General features: G+C 43.2%; 1 protein-coding gene across 2 annotated transcripts in view; it reads right to left on the bottom strand.

The window, feature by feature from the left end:
* ATXN1 (ataxin 1) overlaps positions 1 to 27,681 on the bottom strand; it is a 422,593-nt gene that overhangs the window by 194,244 nt on the left and 200,668 nt on the right. For both annotated transcript variants that reach the window (XM_080658075.1, XM_080658076.1), the window contains one exon: positions 5,526 to 5,585. The gene's annotated coding sequence lies outside the window, so the exon portion shown is untranslated. The remainder of the gene's footprint in view (positions 1 to 5,525; positions 5,586 to 27,681) is intronic.

Genomic DNA, 27,681 nt, shown 5'->3' with positions numbered 1-27,681 from the left:
CAGAGAGAATACACAAAGTAACAAACATGGCAGATGCAAACATGCATGAACACACAGATGCATGCACATACATATGCACAGATGCATGCACACACAGAGATGCATACATGCACGCGCACACACACACACACACATACACACGTGCACAACAACTGGCAACTGGTGAGTTACAGCCAAGAAGGTGATCCTTCCCTTTGGAAGAAGGGAAGCCAAGAAAGGCTTCATAGAGAACCTGATGGCTGACCTGAGTCTTATGATATGCATAGGCACTTGCCAGGCAAGACGGTACCAGGATGACCAGGCAATCAAGGAGTGTGAAAAGAGGCATAAAACAATACTATTCGTTTATTCATTCAACTAATGTTTATCAAATGCCTCCTATGTGCTTGGCATAGTTTTAAGTCCAGGATACGGCAATAAATATTACTGACAAGGTTTTTGCTTTTACTGTTAACATTTTAATAGAGGAGACTAACAATAAGCCAGTAAACAAATATATAAAGCAAAGGGCAATGAAGAAAACACAGTGGGTAAGATGGCTAGAGTGAGACTGGGGGGTAGTACGCCCGACTAGAGTGTAGAGAGTGAAAGTGTGAGCAGAGCTACTCCCAGTTTTCCATGCAGAGGACTTTCCCTAACTTTCCCTAGCCTCTTATTCCATCCTGTTTTCCCAAGGATGTGGCGTGAGCTACCTGGCTGGGGGTTAAAGCCAGCGTGTGGTCCATGCCTGCCCTTTGGTAATGTTACCTCCGCTGGGCAGAGTTAACCTGTCACTAGGTACAGTAAGAATGGTGAGTACAGGGGTGGTGGAGGGGGTAGATTTCGGTGTCCTTCTCCTTCCTCTTCACACAGAGAGTGAGTCACATGAGGACTTGAACTTTCCTGCAGGTGGGCTGTTCGCAGGCCCAGACTGGGGAATAGAGCGGTGGAAGCCCATTTTTGGTTCTCAACCCAAGATTTAATTTCTAATTAAGTTAACTGTTATCAGTCAAAAAGCTGCATTTTGGCCTCCATCTTCCTTATTACACTTGTCTTACTTTTCAGTTGGCTTAGAACTTGGGAAGGGAGGAGACCTCTTGAAAGTTTTTGTACAATAAAAGCATTCCCTTTCCCAACAGACACATCAAAACTAAATTAGGAAGCACTATCCTAACCTATCAAACCTGTCACCTTAATAAAAAATCCTTCAAATCTCCTCCTTCATAGCTCCAAAGACACTTCAAGGTGTGTGACTGAAAAGTCTGGCCCAAATAGTACAATAAGGCACATTCAATAGAGTAGTGAATGTGGGGGCGGGGGGAGAATGATTTCAGTGCCAGTGTAAAACTAGGTTACACAGTTCATGGCTGGTAACCACAAAGAGGGAGATGAGGAAATGTGAAGTCTTTAGATATTCTTACTTTGTGATTTCATATCTACATGTTTTTTAAAACCACACTAGAAAAAAAAAATGTTCTTATCTTTTCTCTGAAGAATGTAAAAGCATTTTCTTTTTTTTTTTTGTAAAAGCATTTTCAATGTATTTACATACTTGCTTCACAACCTCCTTGTGAGATGAGATGGGACTATATCGTTGTCATGAAGACATATGGATGGCATGGTTACTATCTACAGCAGGGGTGGGGAACATCTGGCCCGCGGGCCACATATGGCCTGAGAAATAATTTGGTCCAGCCCTGCCAAGGCATTAGAGGTGAGTTAATTAAAGGTTTGAGCAAAAACAGCAGGCTGGGCTGCTTTTTAAGTTGATAATTTTATATGGCCGGCGAATTATGTTATAAATATCCAAATGGCCCTTGGCAGAAAAAAGTTCCCCACCCCTGATCTACAGGGCTCAGTTCTGAGCAGTAGAGAATTTATTTTAAGATGAAGAATAAGATAGTTCCTGACCTTGAAGGCCTTACCCTCTACCTAGAAAGATTGCTCAGGCTCCCAAAGCATTATGTATCAAAAAAGGAAATCTAAGACAAGTGTCAAATAGATGGCAAAGATTTTTTTTAATATATATTTTATTGATTTTTTACAGAGAGGAAGGGAGAGTGATAGAGAGTTAGAAACATCGATGAGAGAGAAACATCGATCAGCTGCCTCCTGCACACCCCCTACTGGGGATGTGCCCGCAACCAAGGTACATGCCCTTGACCCGAATCGAACCTGGGACGTTTCAGTCCGCAGGCCGATGCTCTATCCACTGAGCCAAACCGGTTAGGACGATGGCAAAGATTTTAAAAATGCTTCAGAAGTTCAGGGGGGGAAAGCATCTATTGAAATCAAGAGTGATTACAATAGTTTCATGTGAGACAAATGTTTAAACCCCAACTACACACACTGCAGCAACTGCAATTGGAAAGTGCACCTCAGGCCGAAGGTCCCAGAAGGTATGCAGTGTGTGCTGCATTTCTCTGTGCAGCCCTGTGGGGCCCAGCACTGCCCTGTGCTCAGGTCAGTGGCCCTGCATCTGGGTAGCACGTTTAATGGGTACTCTGTTTCCCTGGATTTCACTCTGCTCCAGGTTACTGCCCACATTCAGCCAGGAGCAGTGACAGCACTGGACAGGAAATGCTGAACCCCCTGTGCCCTGCACACAGAGCTGCTCTGCCACAGGGATGATGCAAAGCAGACTCTCCACCTACTTTCGTTCGCTAAGGCAGGGAGGTTCTGCTCGCTCCGCTGGCCCCTCAGGGGCCTGCAGAATTTTACTACAGACATTGCCTTCTCCTGCATCAAGTCCTGATTCAGCTGGGGAAAGGGGGCAAGTGTTAATAGCAGGGACAGAAAGTAACAGTTACCAAGTCTACATGCTCTGCAGGAGGGAAAGGCAGGCCAGGATCAGGGGAAATCAAAGGGGGCATCGGGCTGTGCTTATCCTGCCCAGGGTACATTGGCTGCCCCAGTCATTGTATTGCTTCTGGTTGCACAGACATGTTGCTATGGAACCAATACATGCCACTGCTACTTGGCCTCCAGCAAACAAAACCTCAGCGCTGGCAAGAACACTTCCCTAGATTTCCCTTAAAGGGATACCATTGACGGTGAGTGCAGTCCATGCTTGGGAACAACAGTGGTATTGTTCCAGGTCCTGCCCTGCTGCATACCATGAAAGGGAGCCCAGCAACTCCTGTTTTACAAGGTGTACATGCATGTGGCATGTGGATGCATATGGTCCAAACCCAAGGTGTGGGGGCCAGCCTCGGAACTGCCTTTAAACTAAGAAACTCATGGCCTCGGTTTATATTTAGTCCCCCCACCCACACCCCATACACACACACAACTGGTAAAAGCAAAGAACTTGTCATATTTTGGGTAATAATTTGATGCCTCCTGACTGTTAACTTCAGAAAATTTTTGTCCCCAGCAGGAAAGCAAAGCAGCCACAAGTGGTCAGCATCAGTTCAGGGAGCCTTATTTTATCCCTTTACCACTGCTTACCTGAGACCCTCCTCTCCCAGTTTATTCCTCACAGAAAGCCTAGGACCAGGAGCATGGACTCCGCACTTGCCCAGTTTCCTAAGGTCCTTAATTGTCCTCTGTTTTAGTCTTATCAACCTCTTGATGCCATAGAGACCCTTAGCTTCCCCAAAGAGCAGCAGATCTCCATGTCCCACGTCCCACTGTGCTGTGCTCTAGGGATAAACCTTTTGGGCTTTTCTTGGATAAGATGAGGAAACGGGAACCCTTACGTTCACACTTCTAGTGAGTGCACATTCATGTGTATCAAGCATCTGGGACAGGAAAGGCCAATATTAGGAGCATAGGCAGATGCTCCCTCAGTGAATCTGCAATCCCCATCCTCACTCCCACCAGGACATTGATAGGAAGCAGACTATCTCTGTACTCTATAAGGAGTCACTTCAGGTTCCTTTAACAATGACTGTGGTTAGGGCAGAGAGAAGCCCCCATTTATTAAGGTAAAAGGATTAAGTTGACAAGTGGGATAAAATAATGGGCACAGGCTCTCTGTACTACACTTAAACCAATCCCTAGGTGAGATGAAATGCTTGGGAAATACGTGCACGAGCTCTCCAACTTAAGTGACCACAGTCCAGAGCCAGATGCGGCATGGGCATCCGCGAAAGAACCACAGGCAAGTCCCCCTTGTGGGCCTCCAGCGGAGAACTGTTTTTTCACCCTTCTCTCCGGCATGCCCCACAACTGAATTTTCATGTTAGAAACCTTATAGCTTTTATTTATTATTTTTTAATGAAGAAAGGTGACTCTGAAAGTCTCTCGGACTGCAGGCCAAGTTTACATTGTGCTATACAAAACCTGCTACGCATTACTCTGCAGGTGCAGACGCCCCGGGCGGGGGCGTGCAGGTCTGCAGCTGGCTGGCACACACCTGCACCGCGGCTCCTGGCTACAGCAGATTTAGCCCGAGTCTCCGCACGGGAAGTGGCATTGCAAATGCAGTGGTTTGGGAAAGGTGCAAAGGAAAACATGCCTTCTCAGCTGAGGTCCATCACAGAAGTGCCTCGGGTCTGCCCTGTCTGCCCACTTCTCTTGGTAGCAGCCAAGAGTGACTTCTAGAAAGTTAAACAGCTAAACAGCATCACTCCTGTCACTTGCCTTAGAGCAGTGGTACTCAACCTTTCTAATGCCGCGACCCTTTAATACAGTTCCTCATGTTGTGGTGACCCCCAACCATAAAATTATTTTCGTTGCTACTTCATAACTGTAATTTTGCTACTGTTAATGAATCGTAATGTAAATATCTGTGTTTTCTGATGGTCTTAGGTGACCCTGCTAACGGTTCTCAACCTGTGGGTCGTGACCCACAGGTTGCGAACCACTGCTGTAGAGCCTAAGACCATCGGAAAACACAAGCAAAATTACAGTTATGAAGTAGCAACGAAAATAATTTTATGGTTGGGGGTCACCACAACATGAGGAACTGTATTAAAGGGTCGCGGCATTAGAAAGGTTGAGTGCCACTGCCTTAGAGGGATGTTATCACTAGTTTATCAGTATTACTGCAGGTCCAACAAGCTATAATCTGGGTCCACAGAAGGAACTGGGATTGTAAAGACAGCTCTGTGTGTGTGTGTGTGTGTGGGGGGTACTGGAGGGATAGGGAGACCTCACAGAGGGGAGTCAAGTGCCTCAGTAGCTGTCTATACCCAGATAAGCTCTAAGGTCCCATCTAGTGCTCTCTCTTTCGGGGCATTCATGAAACAGGGCATCACGTGAACAAAACAGATAGTTTCTCCTTGCCCACGGCCCATCTCTGTGATCAGTCACTGAAACAAGGAAACTTCCTCTGCTGTCCGCTCTGCAGCTGAACGAGGCTAGAGCAACAATGGTAGCAACTCCTAACAGGCAACCCATGTGGACAGCGAAAAGAAACGGCAGAAAAATACAAGAGGGAAACCTCCCTCTGGAGAGAGGAGGACATGGGATGAGTAGAAAGAACATTTTGGTTCCAAGCGGGGGAAACTTCTAGAGAATGTGTGCAGGCACTTTTTCTTAGAGTGCTGCGTAACAGTCTGATGTGGTGTAAATATATAAAAAGTCATAGGATCACTCACCGTAAGAAAACAGCAGATTGGTTCCTCTGCCCCAGAAAACGAACTAATTTATCTGGAAAACTGGAAGAGAAAAAGATTTAAACAACATTAAGTCCATTCTGTAACTCAGCACAGGTTTGCAGGTGTAGAGTGTGAGAAATCCTAGCCCTGGGCACTTAGTAGATGCACAGTAAATCTGAAGAACAGTGGATGCATAATGGTGTGGCTGACTAGTTTAATTTTTTAAAAAGAGCTTTGAACAATTCATGTGCAGAAAGCAACCGTGTGTAATTCTGTGATCATGAGAGATATAGACCTCATGGTGAAGGATCATATACTGTGGTGCCTGAGAAATGAGGTTTGGGGTAGATATTTTTAAATGTCATGTCTACACCCCCACCATGCAGCTGATTGACGACCTCTCAATGAGTAACCAGAGTACCCCATGCCTGCACTTTGCCCTTTCCCAAATGGCAGACCCGCAACTCCACACATCCCCCACTGAAGTCCATGGACCCCACAGGGACCCATAATTGGGCTCAGATGGGAATGTGGACTTGGCAGAGGGCACTGGGGGCTACATATCAAACCAACTGCGTAATCCCGTGGCAGCCACGGTGTCTGAGATAAAGTGTGGGAAAGAGCTGAGATGAAGTGCATGCTGGAAGAGGAAGCCTGAAAGACAAAGGGAGATAAGGGAGTGACAGCAGCAGACTGTGTAATCTATATCACATAAGGAACTAAACTCAAGATCCAAGTTTTAAAACATTTCCAGAGACTGTTTTAAAGATGCCTTTGCAGGTTTAGGAGGGGGCGTGAGGCAAAGCTAGTCTGGTTCCTGAGACTGGCAGGTTTTCTCAGGATCCCAAAGCATTTGGGATTGAGAGCTACTAGTATATGAAGGCCACTGCTTTCCCCCGCTTTCCCTAAAAGGAAGAGAGAGGGCGGCATGGAGAGTCTCCTCCTCCTCCTCAGCACGCTCACTGGCAGCAAATCTTGACTCAGTTCCTCAGAATCTGAAAGGCGTGCCTCACCATCCCAGAGAGAAGTCACGGGCCATAATGTCAGACTGTGCTAGGAGAGGTGGGGCTACTGAGATGATGAGATTCAGACTCGTGAGAAGTTTATCCTCTAATTGAAAACACAATATGGAAGCAAGATGAGCAGTGAAAGATGGTACATGCCGGTAAAATTTCTGAGCACCTTCTTTTTAAAGTCACAGTTTATAATCCACTCACATACAGTAACCTTTCCATTCTAACGGCAGACGAGATGTCTACAAGTAAGAATCATAAAGACTACAAGACTGATTTCAGAGTCAGACCTGACTCTGAATCGCAGCTCAGTCACATAACAGCAGCTCAGTCACATAACAGCTGTGTGATTCTAGTTCCATAAACTCTCGGCCCCCTTCCCTCATTTGCATAATGGTAATACTAATACCCACTTCATATAATGTTTCAAGTTTCTAGTGCAGTGCTTGGCATGTAGAAGAGACTTAAAAAGAAAGAGCTTTTAATGCCAGGTGGCACATATCTGAAATACTAGAGAAGGGAGACACAGGAGAGATTTTTATAACTCATAATGTATCAAAATGTCAGTCCTTGTATTCTCTTTTCCCCCACCCACCCCACATTAGTTAAGACAAACGAGAACAAAGTAAAACTGTTTACTGTGAACATTAGATCATATAGATAAGGGGGAAACACTCAAATAACAGAAATCAGCAAAAGTCTCACTAATGATTACTATGACCATTTTGGCTTATATGGTTCCGGGCTCTCTCCTATGCTCAAGCACACACAGTATATTAGACATATACTTAAGTAAAATTTTATACATATGTACAATTCATTCATAATATACTATGATATTATTCATATTGTTTTACAATGTGAAAACGTTTTATTTGGTGTAGTATAAATCTCTTAATTTTAATACATCCATCTCCATCATAACTTTTTAAGGACTTACAAGATGATTACACTGAAAGAAGTAACCATTAAATGTGTATTTGTTGAATTTACAGAATCTACCAGTGTCCCACATTTATGAGAAATTACTATACATGAGGTAGTATGTGGTTCTTTTTCCCCCATATTTTCATCAAGATCGTGAAAGGCAGATTGTATAAATGTAAGAGTTAACAACAAAGATTGTTTTGGTTTAAATGGGAGTAGCTTAGAATACTAACTAGCACAGGGAATAATATCACAAATAACAATATTCAGTGACTTTCCAATATGTTGAAAGGGGACAAAATCTTAAAGATAAAGGCTAACAATGAATAGAGATGTCTATTTCAAGTATGAAATCCCAAGAATGAAGTGAAACAAGTGTCCCTGTTTTTAGTCTGATCATGACACAGAGAAAGTTAAAATGAAAACTATAAATTCCTAAGTGACCCAAAATCATAATCACATTACGTGAACTTCAAAACCTAAAAAAAAACACACACAAGAATTTACCATATTTAGAAGATACTAGGATTTGGAATGTTTCTGTAATTTCAATATTTCTCATCCAATTTCCTTCTCAGAGAATGGTTGGTGTGGTGAACATATGTGATACAGTTTGCTTAAACTGCATGACACATCTTGTCCTCAATTGAGAAAACTGTGCTCTATCTACAAATGTGACCGGGAGGCTGGGGGAGTGAATGTATCCTCACAATCAGCAAAGAGTGCGAGCTAATTCCTCCTCCAGTTATGACTGTAACTAACCCTTTGTAAGTACTGCCAACACTGCTCCTTCAAGCAGGCAGGCAGGAGGTGGGGGGTGGGCAGGATGCAGGAGAGAAAGACAGGACATACTGTGGCAGTAGAGAAATGCCAAATCAGACACCAGCAGGAAAATCCTGAAGCGGTCAAAAGTGGAGAAACAGCCCTGGCCAGTGTGGCTCCGTTGGTTGGGCATCATTCATCCAGTGCACTCCATGTTATGCTGTCACGTCAATGATTCTCTCTCTCCCTCTCCCTCCCTCTGTCTCTAAAAATCAATAAAGTATTCTTTTTTTAAAAAAAAACACCATTTTTTATTGATTTCAGAGAGGAAGGGAGAGGGGAGAGAGAGAAACATCAATGATGAGAGGGAATCATTGATCGGCTGCCTCCTGCACACCCCCTATGGGGGGATCGAGCCCACAACCCAGGCATGTGCCCTTGACTGGAATCAAACCAGGGACCCTTTAGTCTGCAGGCCAATACTTTATCCACTGAGCCAAACCAGCCAGGGCTCAATAAAGTATTCTTTAAAAAAAAAATAGAGAAACAAAGTAGAGACATATAGAGTTTGATTTCTGAAACTAGAATCTACAATGAATGAAGAGGTGAGATACCTATTTGCATGCTACCTCCCAACAACAGTTCCCTAAAAGTTAATCCCGTCCAGTTTATGCAGTTTTTAGGGGAGTGATAATTTTTGGTGAGGTTCATGCTCTTAGACTTCTTTTCTACTTGACCACATGAAATAGAACCAACATCCTATATATTAAAAAAGTAATATGCAAATTAACCATCACTCCGCTACACCAACAAGCCACGCCCACCAGCCAATCAGGAGCGAATATGCAAATAAACCCAACAAAGATGACTATGGCCACAGAGAGCAGGAGGGAGGCTTGGGTTTCCCCGGCGATGGAGGAAGCCAAGCTTTCCGCCTGCCCTTGCCGGCCTAGGCCTCCACGCAAGGCTACAAAGTTTCAATGATAGAAGATACATAAACCCAAACAGAAATGGCGGCAGCCAGGGAGCTGGAAAGAGCAGGAGGCTAGGGTTGCCCCTGGTGATGGAGGAAGCCAAGCTTTCTGCACACCCTGGCCGGCCCAGGCCTCCACTTAAGGCTACAAAGTTTCAATTATAGAAGATACATAAATCCCCCCAAAAATGGCTGCTGCCATGGAGCAAGCAGAAGGCTTGGCTCCGCTCCAGGCTATAAAGTTTCAATTGTAGAAGATAAATAAACCCCAGATACCAGGGCCTCCGCTTGGGTTGCCAGGGGGCATGGCCAGCCTGCAAACCACCACAGGCCTCTTGCCCAGGCCGCCTCATGCCCCAAGGGAACCCCCACCCTGATCCGGGACACCCTTCAGGGCAAACCAGCTGGCCCCCACCCGTGCACCAGGCCTCTATCCTATCTAATAAAAGTAATATGCAGATTGACCATCACTCCAACACACAAGATGGCTGCCCCCATGTGGTCAAAGATCCTGCCCCCATGTGGACACAAGATGGCCACCACAAGATGGCCAGCAAGGGAGGGCAGTTGGGAGGGACCAGGTCTGCAAGCGAGGACAGATGGGGGCGATCAAGCCTGCAGGGGAAGGCAGTTAGGGGTGACCAAGCCGGCAGAGGAGGGAAGTTAGGGGCAACCAGGCCTGCAGGGAAAGGTAGTTGGGAGGGACCCAGGCCTGCAGGGGAGAGCAGTTGGAGGGGACCAGGCCTGCAGGGGAGGGCAGTTAGGGTGACCAGGCCTGCAGGGGAGGGCAGTTAGGGGCAAACAGGCTGGCATGGGAGCAGTTAGGCATCAATCAAGCTGGCAGGGAAGTGGTTAGGGGGTGATCAGGCTGGCAGGCAGAAGCGGTTAGGGGCAATCAGGAAGGCAGGCAGGCGAGCAGTTGGGAGCCAGCAGTCCTGGACTGTGAGAGGGATGTCCGACTGCCCGTTTAAGCCCGATCCCACTCTCTAATCCCAAATTAGAGAGGGTGCAGGCTGGGCTGAGGAACACTCCCCTCCCCCGTGCATGAATTTCGTGCACTGGGCCTCTAGTTGGTAGATAAGAACATAGACCTTAAATTTGAGCATTGGATGAAATCACAGAAAGCATTTCTTGGACAATTCATACTAGGGCCTTCACTTCACATGGCATATGGACTGAGCTACTCTTAATAAATCTTTTTTGATGGTACAATTCAGGAGTAAGATGTCCCTTGATCTCACAATGCATTTCTAATAGGGACAGAGTTTTTGCTTTGCCTAACTCTCTCTTGGGTTGACTGCTTTCTCCACTGTGTTATGTGCTATATAACATCTCTGTTACACAGTCAAAGCAAACCAATGCTCATTCTTCAATTTGCTTTCAGAGGAACTTTCATACCCTTTGATGGTATACATGGGATGGCCCGGAAAACATTCTGCATAGCAGACCTAGCTATCAAAACTGGGGTTTTGATCCTAACATCCTCACCAATTGTGCATCTCTGGTAAATATGACCTAGCCAGGAAAACTGTGCTGAGGTCATGTATTCCACACTTACAATATAGTTTTGAACTACAGACTTTGGAAAATTTTGTCTTGCCATTGTATAGTGTCATCCTGAGTAAGCACAGAATTCCTTAATATTAATGACTACCATTTACGGAGTGGTCATTTTGTGCCAAGTTTTTATCTATTATCTCTAATCCTCACAAAATATAGGTTGCATTAGTCCCATTGTACAGGTGACGAAAACAAGGCTCAAGACAAATAACCTAACCAAGGTCATATACCCAACAAGATCAAGCAAGAATTCAAAGCCAGGTTTATCTGGGTTTCATGGCCAAAAAGAAAATAGAGAAGCATCATGGTCACACGTGATATTTATATGAAGGCCACAATCTGCAGGATTCTATCAAACACAAAAAATAAACACTTGCTTTTTCTCAATAATCAGATATTACTTTTTCAGGTTATTTTTTTGTATAGCAAGCAAGAATGCTAGAAACAAAGTTATCCATGAAATTTGGTAAGTTGCGCTTGGCTATCCAACAGGTGCTAGACAGGCATTCTTCAGGCAGAACAGCAGGCAGGACCAAAGTGCTGACAGTTGCAGCAACACAAAATGTAGCCTTGTCAAGTCGGTCTAACAATTACTTTGCATCATTCTGATTATGAGCCACAAGCATGCAATCAACAGCATAGAGACGATCTTAAACGATCTCCATCAGCATTTTACTTTAGTTATCAACGCTTGGCAGATGGAACACATTCTCATCTGACCTAAACGCAATGTTAATGACCCAAACACAAAGAACGTGCAGGAACAAGAGCAGCACAGAGAATGGCTTTGCTGGGGGGCACTGGTTATAAGAGATGCACTGTATTTCATCAGCTTTTCCATTTATTACCTCAGCGTAAATAAATAATATTCATGTGTTTCTCATCTGATAAATTCATCTGTAGTCTAACTCAATGGAAAGATTAAGTAAGTTTACAGTTCCCCAGACTTAATACTGCATGTTGTGCAATTCTCTACAAGGAACAATTTTCATGTTTCATTACACATTTTTGTGGGTTGTATCTCCCCCACTAAATTGTGGCCCAGCTCGAACAGCATGAAAATTTTACCATTTATCTCTCTATTCCCAACACCTAGCCCAGTGTTTGGCAGATATAGTAGACCTGCAAAAATGAATGAACCCTCATTGGATCAACAATAAGAAGGGATGCTTACTAAGTGCATGAATGACCCCAAAGTGTTCTGAGAATTCACTTGTACTTCAAAAAGTACCATCTGAATCCTGATACTTGTCTACAAACTGAAGTGATGATTGTAAATATAGACCATGAATTTCAGTAGAGAGCTTTTCTTAGGGAGTAAAAAATACAAAAATAAAAATAAGGAATATTGCTTTCATATCAACTGAAGAAAATAATTTGCAGAGACTCTCACCAGACTCTATTTTCAACACTGAAGCCTATGATTAAAGAAAAAAAGTAATTAAAATCACTACATGTTGGAGAACCAAATCTGGAAGAAAAATACTAATTATTAGATTACAGGAAAAAAAGAGGTCAACTTTCCTTCTCAAAAAGGGGCTACAAAGTTTCCAATATATTGGTACGCTTAGAACCAATACCTATCACTTTACTAACAAATTTCAGTTCAGTAAGATTCTATGTAATGGGTTCTGTTAAGATTCTATTTCTCCTATACATAAATATTATATCAGTAGCAAAATATGACATCTCACCAGATTCATCCATCATTGGGATCCAAATAACTACCCTACTGCTCTGTGGAAGAAAACATCTTCAGGTAGATGCCACTCCTGGCTTTATAATTTCCTGTGTGTGTGTGTGTGTGTGTGTGTGTGTGCGCGCGCGCGCACGTGCACACGCACACGTATCTCCCCCACAAAATTGTGGCCCAGCTCCAACAGCATGAAAATTTTATCATTTATCTCTCTATTCCCAACACCTAGCCCAGTGCTTGGCCTATATAGTAGACACGCAAAATATGTAGAAATGAATGAACATGCTATCCAATGATATCAAAGAGCATTATATATAATATTTTAAAATCAATGATTAATATTCTTGAATTGCCAAACACACCATGTAAATTCCTTAAAGATAGTATCTATATACCTTAACAATTCTTCTAACAGTTAGCATGTTTATTGTAAGAATGATCAAAAGGATGAACAGAAAGCAGAGCAAAATCAGCACATCAACAGTATTTCAAATTTCCAAAACTGGCAATCACTGCCTTAGCAAAGTTGCACCTCCGACTTGGAGGGAGGAGGGAGGAGCAGGATGCTATTTTTAGAGTGAAGGCAGAAAGCTTTCTGCGCCCTGCACTTTAGGGCCACGTCCCTGCAGTATGACTCTTCTCTCCGCAGCTAAAGATCAGAGCTACTTCACCAAAGTTCAGTACAAATAGGAAATATCATAGGGGCAGGGAGAGATGAATACTGTGACTTTCAAAAGTGCTGCCTGCGTAGGAACACTGCAGTCACATCTGGCAGCGGCCCCAGTGATCTCAATGCAAAAGCTATTGTCCCAATCAAACAACAACGGCTTAAAAAACACAGTTCTGGACAAAAGTTGGAATTCAGTAAATACTTAAAAGCGCTAATATCTTATATCTGTGTGAGCTTTATAGTTTTCAAAGTGTTCAAGTATAGCATGAACAGTCAGCAGCCAACATCACTATGTTATATATAGTTTTAAAAATTGTATCTTTTAAATGTCTAGGATAGCCAGGGGCTGGCAAACTCTTCTAGGAAAAAGCCAGAGAGCATATATTTTAGGCATTTTTACTCAGCTCTGCCATTGTAGCACAAAAGCAGCCATGAGAATACTACACAAATGGAGGTGGCCATGTGCAAACAAAACTTTATTTGCAAAAACAGATGGGGTTGGATATGGGTCATGGGTCAGTATTTGTCAGTCTTTCGTCTAGAATGTCATTATACATTGACCCGTGAACAACATGAGTTTGAACTGCATGCGTCCACACATACGCAGATTTTGTCAATAAATATGTACAATACTATAAATTTATTTTCCTTATGACTTTCTTAATAACATCTCCTTTTCTTAGCTTACTTTATTGTAAGGACACAGTATATGATACATATAACATACAAAATATGTGTTGACTGTCTATGTTACCAGTAAGGCTTCTGGTCAACATCCAGGGGTGGGCAAACTTTTTGACTCGAGGGCCACAATGGGTTCTTAAACTGGACCAGAGGACTGGAACAAAAGCATGGATGGAGTGTTTGTGTGAACTAATATAAATTCAAAGTAAAGGAGCGGAGGGGAGAGCAAGAGAACCGGATAGAACAGCCGGATCCGGCCCGCGGGCTGTAGTTTGCCCACGGCTGAGTTATAGGCTGTTAGTAGTTAAGTTGTTGGGGAGTCAAAAGTTATACACAGACTTTCAACAGGGCAGGGGTCAGCACCCTTGACCCCTGATTCGTTCAAGGGCCAAATGTACTGGGAAATTTTGAGACACATTCTCTGCTTCCTACTTTCCTCCCAGAGAGACTATATTTTCACTTAGTGAAAAGTCAGATGACAATATCACACAGTATCCAGAAGCAGAGAATGGCTGATTTCTGCAGCATCCATCCATCACTGAAATCCCTTTACAATAGCAGCAAGGGCAAATCTTCCCATGCCAGGTGAAGCTATCCAGAGTGGCGGGTCACAGTGCATTCATCTCTGCATTATATATGTGCAAAGGCTGTCCCACAGAACCCTGGATAAACGCTCATAGCCTCTTGAAGTAGTGCACTATCTAGGCAAGCAGGAAGACCCCTGTGCAACAAAAACACACCATCTGATTACTAGTAAATATGGACAAAGGACTATCTTTCTCTAAAGAAGGTTTACAAAAGAACAAAATGCACATGAAAAAATGCTTAATGTCGCTAATCACTAGGGAAATGCAAAACAAAATCACACCATTAGGATGGTTATTATAAGCAACAACAATAACAAATAACAAATTTAAAAAAACACAGCAAGCCCTAAACCGTTTGGCTCAGTGGATAGAGCGTCAGCCTGCGGGCTGAAGGGTCCCAGGTTCGATTCCGGTCAAGGGCATGTACCTTGGTTGCGGGCACATCCCCAGTAGGGGGTGTGCAGGAGGCAGCTGATGGATGTTTCTCTCTCATCCTCATCAATGTTTCTAACTCTCTATCACTCTCCCTTCCTCTCTGTAAAAAATCAATAAATTATATTTAAAAAAACAACAATACAGCAAGTATCACATGTTGGCCAGAACATAGAGAAAATGCAATCCTTATGTATTGTTGTTGGGACTATAGAATGGTGCAACTACTATGGAAAACAGTATGGCAGACCCTCAAAAATATAAAAATAGAAATACTATATAATCCAGAAATTCCACTTCTGGGTATGTACCCAAAAGAATTGAAAGCAGGGACTTGAACAGATATTTGTAAACCTATTTTTCATAGCAGCATTATTCTTTTTAAAAAATATATTTTTATTGATTTCACAGAGAGGAAGGGAGAGGGAGAGAGATAGAAACATCAATGATGAAAGAGAATCACTGATCGGCTGCTTCCTGCACGCCCCCTGCTGGGGATCAAGCCTGCAACCTGAGCATATGCCCTGACCAGGAATTGAACGCTCAAACCACAGAGCCACACCGGCCGGGCACCATGTTCATAGTAGCATTATTAACAACAACTAAAAGGTGGAAGCAACCCAAGTGTAAATACACAAGATATAATATATACATACAATGCAATATTGCTTAGCCATAAAAAGGACATTCTGACATATGCTACAACGTGGATGAACCTTGAAGACATTATGCTAAGTGAAATATGCCAGTCACAAAAGGACAAATACTATATGATTCCAATTATATAGTATATAGAAATGCCTAGAGTAGCTGAATGCAAGAGACAGAAAGTAGAATGGTGGTTGCCAGGGGCTGAGGGAAGGGGGGAATGGAAAGTTATTGTTTAATATATATCAAGTTTCAGTTTGAAAGATGAAAAGCATTCTGGAGATGGGTGGTGCTGATAATTATACAATAATGTGAATGTTCTTAGTGTCAGTGAACTGTATACACTTAAAAATAGTAAATTTTATATTATATATAAATATATATTACCACAATTTAAAGAAAAATAGACTTGTGATCACTTGGCTCTCTAAGGGAGCTGCTCAGGTGATCTGTTTGACCAGGATGTCCCAAAGAGGTCCATGTCAGTCATGCCTGGGAGGGCTGGTCTACAGGATGCAGCTGAGGAATTTAGCTGGTTTGCTGGTACCCTGAGGGTACTAGCAAACCAGCTAAAGTCTGAGAACTTCCACATCTAGAGATCTCTCAGATAAAGAGAATACGAGGCTCCTGTGATTCAGAGTGAACTCTGCACCTAAGATTTGTGATATGGCCAGAATGCCTGTCGTGTTCTCTTCCGAGCGCTACAACCTTGGGGAGTCAGTGGATCAAGAGTGAAGCCAGTGACAGGTAGGAAAAGTAGTTAGGACAATTTACCAATCTTGATGGGGGGACATAGGAAACAGCACTGAATGACAGTGAAAACTCACAGCCTTTCTCTCTCTAACCCTGCTTTCCTTGCTCACACGTGTGGCCACTTTTAGTTGACTCTCCTGAAATGTAACTCCTCTGAGTCTAATTCTGCATAACACTTAATACCAAATACCATGCACAAGAGGTGACCTCATGAAAACTGTCCCTATTTGCATAGCACTAGTCCGTGGATTACTCAGGTATCACCCTTACAAAAGTCCAGCTAATATAGGGCCTCATTACCTACTGCAAGCAGGATGATGCTGAGTCATGGCTTCTCAGCTGAAGGAAGATACCATTTTCCCCTATAATATATATTTTTTAAATCCTCACCAAAGGATATGTTTTTATCAATTTGAAAGTGAGAGAAAGAGAGAGAAAGAGAGAGAGGAAACGGAGGGGGTAGAAACATAGATGTGAAAGAAACATCGATCATTTGCCTCCCATACACACCCGGACCAGGAATTGAACCGCAGCCTTTTGGAGTATGGACTGGCGCTCCAACCAGCTGAACCACCTGGCCGAGGCTTTTTCCCATATTCTTGATAAGAAAGAGAAAAATAGCCCAAGCCAACCCAACCATAATAGAGGAAGAAAGGCCTATGACCATGTTGCTTATGACACTAATGACCACCCTTGGATGAATGACAAATCTTATATAGTCAAAACATGGTAGAAGACTAGGTCGTACATCTCCAACTGAGTTATACTGAATGGCCATTAGAGGGTCCCAAATATCGTACTTAAACTCTAACATTTTCGGGCTGCCAGAGTTTTAACCAATATGTAGTAAAGTGCAATTTTCATTCAAGGGCACGCATCTCATTGTAACCTTTTGTATTTTCTAACAGTTTTTGTCAGAAAATGCAAAGCATTAGAGTGTACATACAAAAAAAATCTAGCAGAAAAAATACACTAAGAGTCAGGGTAAATACCAGATTTTTAAGTAGCTGAAGCCAGTGGTATGCAAGGAAATGTTCAATACCCAGAAGAAGGGAGAGAGGAGTCTGACTTAAAGCATTTGCCAATTTCTGTAGTGTAAACACTCCCACCATGGCTGATGTCAAGCTAGAAATTAATTTCAACTGTTCTCAAAATTCTTGAAAAGTTAACAACTGGCTCATGAGAGCAGGAGCGAGCTGTCAGAAGTCCATTTCCTTCATCCCACCAAGATCAATAAACCCAGTTTCACATTTAAAATAAACCCCCAAACCTAAAGTCCTTTATTTTCAGGTCTCTTTTTATCGACTAAATAGGTATCTGATCATATTTCTACACCTGTCCTTCTAGCCTCCTCATCTGAAATAAACCTTGCTCAAGTCCAGTCTTACATGAGCAGCTTTCTCCACATACTCAGATTTCACTGTCCTCTCTTTACTCTGAATTTCTACAGCACTTACATAGGGTGCTCCCCCAAAATGTATACACACACTTTTAAAAAGGCAGTGTTTGTTAAAATACATTTCATTTTCAAAATTGAGCTATCAGCTGCTAAAGTGTATATACATTTTGGGGCACACCCTGTATATTTACGTCCCCTGGTTTCTAGAGGGGGGATTCCATGGGGGAAGTTCTCAGGGCACTGAGCACAGCATGGAGTTTTACCTGAGCTAAGCTGATTGAATCTGCTGACATGACTGGCTGGGATGACTTCTGTCCAGTCAGCTCCAGTGAGCCTGGCTCATCAGCCAGGACCAGGGCAGCGACCGACGATGTGCAGTATGGAGCATGCACAAGGGAGCTCACACTTCCACAAAAAGAAGAGAGAGAACTATTTGTTGAGCATAAGATTTCTGGAAGCCCAAGTGCTCAGGTCTTGGTTTCTAATACCATTCCTTGACACAAAGAAGCAAGGCTCCTTGGAGAAGCAGCTGATGCTAAGATTAAAGCAGGGAATATTCAAGATGAGCATGAAAGAAATGCTCAAAAACAAAACAGAACAAAAACACAGCCCTAGCCGGTCTGGCTTAGTGGAAAGGGCGTCGGTCTGTGGACTGAAGGGTCCCAGGTTCGATTCCAGTCAAGGGCACATGCTCGGGTTGCAGGCTGGATCCCCCATGGGGATGTGCAGGAAGCAGCCAATCAATGATTCTCTCTCATCATTGATGTTTCTATCTCTCTCTCCCTCTCCTGTCCTCTCTGAAATCAATAAAAATATACTTAAAAAACAAAACAAAAACACACAATGATGGGGGCCTATCAAAGGAAAACAGGAGACAATGTTCCTAATATTTCTGAAAGAGCAGCCAATGGCCCAAACTGGAACCATCAGAGAAACAAAACAAGTAAACATAATACCGGATAACCCAAAGTCTAAAGGAAATATCCATGAGTTCTCACTGACATGAAGAAATGACTGAATAAATAAATAGGTGGAGAAACAGATGAATCTTCTGTGCAGAATTCTGAATAACTCATGCAGCCACACGACCCTCAAGGATGCAGAACACAGCTCCCACTCCTTAGATGTGGCTTTCCTCCAAAGAGTGCGGTATGGGGATGGGGGGGAGGCGTGTGTGACAGGAGTAACTTTACAGTGAGGAACCCCAACAAACACTACCTCAGCCAGGTGATCAAGGTCTACACTAACAGTCATAAGTCACACTGATAGTATGTCTCTTTGATATATATGATGTGGTGAAAATGGCAATTTACCAATGTTGAGGGTACAGATCAGTCATTTTGTGACATATCCCTCAGTTGGGGTTTGTCAAGGTCATCAAAACAATCGTCACATTCTAGAGGAGCCTAAGGAGACTTGATGACTAAATGTGACGTGGCATTCTGGATGGGATCCTGGGACAGAAAAAGGACATTAGGCAAAAACTAAGGAAATCTGAGTAAAGTAGGAACTCTAGTTAATAATAGGATTCTGGTAGGTACTCTATTAAGTGACTTGCATATATTATTTTGCTTAATCCCCCAATCCTGAAAATAGTTTCATACCCATTTTACAGAGGAGGACAATAAAGACCGAACTCTTTTGTCCAAGATGACAGAGTTAGTAGTTGGTTAAATTCAGGTTGAAACTATGTTGAACTGTTCTAAGTGCTTTAGAAGTTTTAACTCATTAATCCTGACAACTCAATAAAGCAAGTAGCACTATTATTATTTCCCTTCCAGGCGAGGAAACCGAAGCACAGAGAGGGTGAGGGAAGTTACTAGGGATGTCCAGCTGGTTAATTACAGGGTTGCACAGCTGGTAAAATAATTGATAACAGTAATAAATTGATAAACATTATAGAGTATCAAGTAGTTTACAAATATTAACTCATTTAGTCTTCCCAACATCCCAATGAAAGAGGTTTTATTATTATTCCCATTGGACTGATAGGAACACTGAGGCATAAGGAGGTTAAATAAGTGGGTATATGGGTGTTAACTGTACCACTGTTTCAACTTCTGTGTGTGTTTGAAATTATTCATAGCAAAATGTTGGGGAAAGTCTCTTGTGAACAACTCTGCATGGTCATCATAAAAAGGTTTCTCAGGAATTGCTCATTTGACCTAAGTATATGCGTATCTAATTACTTTCTGGCAACTCATTTTTTAAAAATAGTTTCCTAATTTCTCCTTTCAGAGAGCAGCCAATGGCCCAAACTGGAACCATCGGAGAAACAAAACAAGTAAACATAATACCGGATAACCCAAAGTCTAAAGGAAATATCCATGAGTTCTCACTGACATGAAGAAATGACTGAATAAATAAATAGGTGGAGAAACAGATGAATCTTCTGTGCAGAATTCTGAATAACTCATGAAGTCACATGACCCTCAAGGATGCAGAACACAGCTCCCACTCCTTAGATGTGGCTTTCCTCCAAAGAGTGCAGAAAACTTCTCCCCTCAGGAGTGAAAGAGAGCACTTTTGCTGATGTGCTACAATTAGGCTGTGAGGCAACAGACATGAGGCCAATGTTTATTAATTAGCAAGAAGCCATATAGGATATGAGCTCTGGACTTCACAGACCTTTATATTCCACATTGACCCTCCGATCATCTTTGTGGCTTGGATGGATTTCAACAAGTGTATTTATCGTAGATGAAAAATACATCATTATTGTTCTAGTCAATAAATATCTTCATTAAATAGTGCATTTATAAGATACTTACTTCTATTAGGACCTTTTTTGTTTATTTGGTTAACATGAGGTTTTTCTTGAGATATAAGTTCATTAAAATATTTAGGAAAAATGTGATGTGCCTCTTCTGATTCCAATATCAGAATGCTATTATCTTTTATAAAAGTTAAAATCTATTCCAGATCCTTTTAGGCGTCTGTCATCCTGAGTTTAGATGTTGACAAATTCGTTAGCACCAGCAAATGTTAAAGCTGTCTAGAGCATTTCCCTGCTATCCCACCCTGCAAATCAATGGCCTCGCCAACTGCCACAGGAAAAGTTATTCTATTCTGCCAAGTGATGCCACCCAGGGCCAGAGCAGCTCCCTGCTTACCCTCCGAGAAGGGCTCTTGTGCATGAATAGCTGTATGTTATTGGAAATGACATTCCAGTCAGACACAACCATGGCACAGGCAAAAAGAGGCTTCAGACTGAGAGGAAAAGTCACACTTCTCAGAGGTAACAGGTACAGTCTCCCAGCCTGATCATGGTGAGCTTACTGGCAACTTGCCAGATGAGTACCCTTTGAAATAACTAAATTCCTCCTACCTGTATGAGAACTATGCTTCCTGGGTACAGAAATTCCCTTTTTCTGTGCACCCCCAAGACCCTGACTCCCTCTGACAGTGAGAGACTCTAAGTGATCAGGGCATCAACTCTGGAACCAATGCTTGGGTTCAAATGACCTTGAACAAATGTCTTAACCTCATTGTGCTCAGACACAAAATTTGCATAGCAATTGTTATAAGGATTAAAGTGTACTATTTTAAAAAGTATTGAAAACAGTATTGGCACATAGTAAGTACTATGTAAGCATTATGGCCAAATATCAAAACAGCCAATTGCTACCCAATAATTCCCAAATACCTATTCAACCAGTCTTCTCCCAGTCCCCCTCAACTGCCCACCCACTCAAAGTCTGTTTATTATAGACCTGTACCTATTCTAATGTGATACGTCCTGGTCAGCAATGCTGGGAGACCTAAACTCTTATTTCCAAGGCTAACGTGTATATCCAAATTAAATGTACAACTAATGATACAGTTCATTTCTTTTTTAACAAGGATTTCTCCCATGCAGATTTTATCATCATGCTTATTCCCCCTCTTTTCTTGCATTATCATCATGCTTATTCCCTCTCTTTTCTTGCATTAAAATTCTTCTCCTCTTCAGCTCTGTCCCACCCCACTGCTGAATTTTTAAAAAGGAAAGAAAAGCAATCTAGCTAACTAGTTCAGAGGCCTAAGTATTTTGTGTGAATGTCACACTGACCATATTATACACTGTCATGGCAGTTTAACAGAGAATTGGAATCTAATGAGAAAAGAGAAGAGAAGAGCACAGATAAAGGGACTCTTGAAAATCAGCCCCAACAGTCTACCCAAGGCCTGGGGTGAGGGGTATTAGAGCTTATTAATATAGACTGCCTCTCATCAAGGGACAGGCAATTTGCTTTCGGACATTTCTATAAAACTATTAGTCACCCTCACACCAATTTACCTTTACACAAGGACATTCTGTAACCAGGAATGCACCTATGTGGCTTAGTCATCTGATCAGCCTCAAGGTCACAGACTTGAGTAACATGATGAGAATTACCTCATTCAACCACTATAGAACCGCTACATCGCCGATCAATACAGGAGGCCTCTGCATATCAGCCACAAAGCCTTCTCCAGGGAGCGTCCTGCGTACATCAGAAACAAATTGCACCCTTAAAGGCAGATGGCACATGGGACACAGAAAGATCCTTTCTGCAAAGCTAAGTCTTTGTTTGGAAAAAGAAAAGGGAGAGAAGAGCATCCATGCAACAGAAATAGAGTGCTGTTTGGCACTCTCTCTGTGACATGGAGTTTCCCTGGCCTCCCTCTCAAATGCAAGACGCAGCTCCTGGACACACAGGCAGGGGGAAGACAAAAATGGAAGTACACTTTCAAGGGACTGCAATGCTGAGGACCAGAAACGGTGCACCGACATTCCCATGAAGAACTTGCCCTAAGCACCAACTTCACAATGCACTGGAGAAACACTCCATACCAATAACAGTAATAAACATTGGAGAGTGGTTGCTATGTACTAGTCATCTTTCTAATTAATTTAGAAATCCTAACTCATTTAGCCTTCCCAACAACCCAATGAACTACGTTCTATTATTATCCCAACTGTACATATGGGAACATGGAGGCACAAGGAGGTTCAGTAAAGGTGCTTGCAGTCACACTGGTAAGTGATTGGAGTGGGGGATTTAAACCCAACAGCTAGGCTCTGGAGTCACGACATCAAACGGTCTAGTTAACAGCAGCAACAATTTACCCTTGTGAGTTTACACATGCTTTATCCCTCTTCTTGCAATAACCTTCCCACATATTTATTTATGAACTTCCCTCCCAACAGAGCCTTCCCAAGGGAGGTGTTCAATACATGTTTGTGGAATGAAGGCATGAATAATTGCCTCTAACTAATCCTTCAATCACTTTGTGAGACAGACTAAGAACATATGATTAACCCAGTTTCCGGGTAAGGAAGATGAGGGTCAGGGAAATCAAATGACTTCTATTGCTTTGAATAGAAGCTCTTCCATGGCTTACCAATGGTTTTAAAATTATTTTTTAAACCATGGAACACTTTAAAAACAAACATAAAATCTGTTATATAACCACAGAATTTAACAGCAGTAGAGGAGGAGCTGCTCTGGCAGAGAGAGGCTGGGGCCAGCCCAGGACCCAGGTTTCCCCGGAGCCGGAGGGCTCAGAGAACGCAGGTGGGGAACCACTGCAGCACCACACAGCACCTGTGGGACAGATTCAGAGCAAAGTACGAGCACAGAGGGGACTCTGCCCCAAAGGGCCCCGAAACTGCCAGAGTCCCACAGGTCAATGACCCCTGGGAGGGGTACAGGATGGCCTTCCTTCTCCTCGTAACCATCAGGGCTCTGGTTTCTCTCCCTCTTAGTAGAGATGGGGCTCAGAGACACCAGTTCTCAGCCTCCTTTCGCAGGCATCTCCATTTCTTTCTTCGGAGCTGTTCTGTATCTGTTCCTTTATCATCCCTGGGGGTTTCCGCTCCTGATAACTAGAAAGGGGGCAACCTCCAGTGACATCCTTTTCATCACCACACAGAGCAGGAGAGGACAGAGTGCGCACAAGGGCATTGCAAGCTGCTCCCTAGGACTGAACACATTCGGCCAAATCTGGGATCCTTCGGAGTGGCAGGCTTCATGCCACAGTGGTGGAAAAGACGGTCAGGAGAGGGAACAATTTGCCAGAACAGCACTGTGGTTGGACCTGCATCCTACCATGCAGATCTCAGCAGGCCGCCAGCCCTGGATAGTTCAGAACAGAATGTCAGAGCTGGGGGCACCTGCAAGAGCCTCCAGTCTAGTCTCCCCATTCAAAGAACGGGGGAGTTTCACACCCCCAAGGTGACTTGGTCAAAGTCACACATGGGCAATCCTCTAAGAAGAAGCAGGATGTGAACTGCAGAATGAACCCAAAGGACTTTCTCGCCATGTCAAATGATGCAAGACAGTACAATGCTCAGGTTCTGACTGAACTCACATGCTCATCTGTGTAAAATCATCTTTTAAGATCTCCTGGGGCAGTGGTCGGCAAACTGCTGCTTGCGAGCCACATGCGGCTTGCGAGCCGCTGGTTTGCCACTCTGTTGACTAATGAGTTTGCCGACCACTGTCCTGGGGGAACAGAATCCACTACCTGGAATGACCTGAAGGCTTGTCAAGTGCTTTAAGGCCCTATAAGGCAAGGTGTAATACTGAGAGACATATAAGAAAGGGTAGCCTTGCCCCCACTTCCCAAGGTGCTCTAGAACATCTAGCAGGCCAACGGTCGAGGGACAGGAGAAGTGCCAGTTTCCAGCGGGCTCCTGCTTCTGCGCCAACGTGAGACACAGCCTCACAGTCATTAGCATTCCCAATTTGCATTCGTTCCAGATGAGATTTCATCACTGCATCCTATTTATTCATTCCTTATTATAAACCTAAATTGCTCTCTTCAAATAGCAGAGAGCACTGTGCTTCTGTGAGGGGAAAGAGAGGCGATCACGGTAAGAGATGTATGGCATTTTCATCTTCTCTCCCTCGCTGCAATAAGCCCTTCCCTGGATCCTGCCCAGGACTCAGAAAACATGGTTTTCCACATCAGGGCTCTTGGTGGAGGGAAATATGGTAGCCCTCAACGCTCCCAAATGTTGTGGGAGCCCCTGGTAAATCCTGTTCTAGGTGAGCCCAAGTGCCTTCACAGCAGCCAAATAGAACTCACAAATAGAAAAAAGACTACAATCTTTTAAAAGAGGCTACAACCATGCGTCTGAACCTGGAAAAGTTTGCTGGGTAATAAAAAAGAACACGTTCTTTGCAGAAGGTGAAGCTCTAAAACACGGCCAGTCCACAAACGACAGGGAAGGACCGGACAGGAAGTTCGGAAATTAGGGAGGCCACGCCCACCAGCCACAGCCAGTCTGCGCCTTCCTTCCCACCAAGGCCACAATGCGTTCTGTGGGGGAAGCAGCAGGTTTTCCGAGAACCACTTCCTGCTGAAAGTAATTTATGGAGCCTTTTCCTGTGAAAGGAAAATTGATATCATCATCTAGAAGTTTATGTGCAAAGTCTTTTCACTCTGAGATACGACAATTTTATTCTCCTCTGTATATATTTTTAAAATGGTAAAAATCTTAAATGAAAATCTAAGGGCTTTCCCATATGCTAAAGGAAGGTCACATAGGGTCTTTTCAGGAAAACATGCTGAAAGAAAAAGAATCATCCATTATCTATCAATTGAACTCCTAAATGTCCCTGGAACCAGGGCCTATGTGACAAATTCCACCCAGTAATTCTGTTTTCCTGTGTCCTAACCACCATGATTTCAGCAATTTTCTAAAGGGAGAGTTCAAGTGTGGTCAGAGCTCAGAGGAATTCCGATGTTTTCAAGCATCGCCACTTCAGTGCTTTTAGAGCTCCATGCTCAAGTGAAAGATGTGCACTTAAAAATTAACTCTAACTTCTGGGCTTGGGGACAAAAGCCAAGGGCTTCCCATAGGGTCACTGGAGATGCTGTTTGCTGGGCAGACTTTTCCTGGAGGTGATTAAAGGTGTTGGGCCAAAAGCACAGAGGTTTTCACTCCTGAACCTGATTCAATTACAGCATGTGAAAATGTAACAAAATAGAATGTCTTCACCAACAATTCCTTTTTACTAGGAGTCTGAAGTAGTCACGATTTTTAGAAAAACATTAGGGTATTGGAGCATGAGTTAGAAAATCCCAGTCCTCGGTCTGCCGTGGACTTGCTGATGGGCCTGAGCAAGTGCCAGGACTTCTCTGAGTCTCCATTTCTCAATCAATCACACAACGGAGTTAATGGATTTCTAAAGTTGTTCGCATTCTCCGAGCCTCCGTTTCCAGGCTCCCCATCTTTCCCTTTGCTAGCAGGGGCTGAGTGTGTTGGAAGATTGTGCTTTTGACCCCAGAGGAATGTGACAACGGCCTTCCTTGCACGGTTCCCACAGTAACCGGAGCCAGCTGTCCAGACAGGCTGGCCAAGTTATGGTGCAGATTCCACACAATTGCGGACTCTGCTTAAAGATTGGACTCCACCTCCAGGCTTCCCCGCTTCCTAGGGCCCTCATCTGCAGGTCAGCATACTCCTGGGAACACAAGAATGGGTCTAAATGCTTTAATAAATAATATTTGAGGATTTAAAAATCTGGAGAGTAGCCACAATCATTTGAGACTCCCCCTAATCACAGCTAGAGGATCCAGGTATGTCTTCACGTCTATGGACCTATGGACCTACCTCTGGGGAGCAATGGGTCTGTGCCACCTAGAGCAGTAGTCGGCAAACTCATTAGTCAACAGAGCCAAATATCAACAGTACAATGATTGAAATTTCTTTTGAGAGGCAAATTTTTTTAACTTAAAACTTCTTCTAATGCCACTTCTTCAAAATAGACTTGCCCAGGCTGTGGTATTTTGTGGAAGAGCCACACTCAAGGGGCCAAAGAGCCACATGTGGCTCGCGAGACGCGGTTTGCCGACCACTGACCTAGAGACAGCAGGCACTTTCCAAGCACACTGGCATGTTCTGACAGTAAGGAAAAGATAATGGGAGTCAAGTGAGAATGGAAAATCTAAGATGAGATTTTCATCTGAAAATCTTAGGGTGAGTCAAGATTTGTAAACATGAAGGTCTGAGCAAGGTCAACCATGAAGGGTTTCCTTATTGCCTGCAGCCTGCATCTGAGATACTAATAAGGGAGGATCACTGGAAAGCATGACTATTATTTTTAGCTTTCCTAAGGGAGGGAGGAGTTTTGAAAGGGTAAAAGGGAAAGGAATTTAAAGCAAGGATGTGTGTGGTGGAGGGAGGAGAAAAGATTAGGAAAATGAGGCCAGATAAGCAGCTTCTTCCTCCTGTCTGGATAGATGGCCACAGCCCAAACAACATCAAGGACTCTGGGTCCAGAGAGACAAAGACAAAGAAGTTGTTGGAAGGAAATCACTTTTCTGTGTGCACAGCAAATATGCATTTCATATGGTGGGCTTTTTTACCTTCCAAACTCAGCAGACAAGGCCACTCATATAAGCTTTCTTGGAAGTGACTTTGATAATTCATGTTGGATTTGGATGCTGCTTTAACTTGCCTAGACCCCAAAACTTGCAAAACCCTATTTGGGTCTATACAGATCATGAACATTCCAGATTAATAGGAGATAATCTCTTAGATGACCTTACAATTTTAAAATAGCAAGGTGGAGTCCAGCAGCTTCTGGGGAGACCATTGTTGGGCCAAGAATGTAACATTTGGGGGGGCAATTTATTTTCTTTTACTTCTTCTTTTCTTGGCAACAGATAGTAAAAAGTCTCCTTAATGAGCTGCAAAAGCCAATGGATATATTCCTCAATTCAGGGACATGGTAACTGCTGGAACCACACGTTCAAATGCCATCTAGCTCATAAGAATGCTTATAAAGCACAAAGCACTTCATCACAACCTATTTGCCTGCTAGAATTCTTAAAGCAAGAATGCAAAATATTCAAGTAATCAACCTGCCACATGATTGACGCAGACCCAGAGCTAACGAAGGAACATGAGAATTAGTTTCTCAATTCCAAAATAGGACCTCAAGGAGTTTGTGCTATAGGAAAAGACTTGCTGTGTTTTGTTTAATGGAACTAAATTTGTGCCCATTTAAATTGTGAGCAGGTGGCATTTGGTAGCAAAGAAAGCCCTGAAAATATTCACATTTAGTGAATGCAGT

This window comes from Plecotus auritus (assembly GCF_963455305.1).
Source record: "Plecotus auritus genome assembly, chromosome: 2".
NCBI classification, from domain to species: domain Eukaryota; kingdom Metazoa; phylum Chordata; class Mammalia; order Chiroptera; family Vespertilionidae; genus Plecotus; species Plecotus auritus.
The sequence above is the reverse complement of the archived record's forward strand: the minus strand, read 5'-3'. Positions and strand labels throughout refer to the sequence as shown.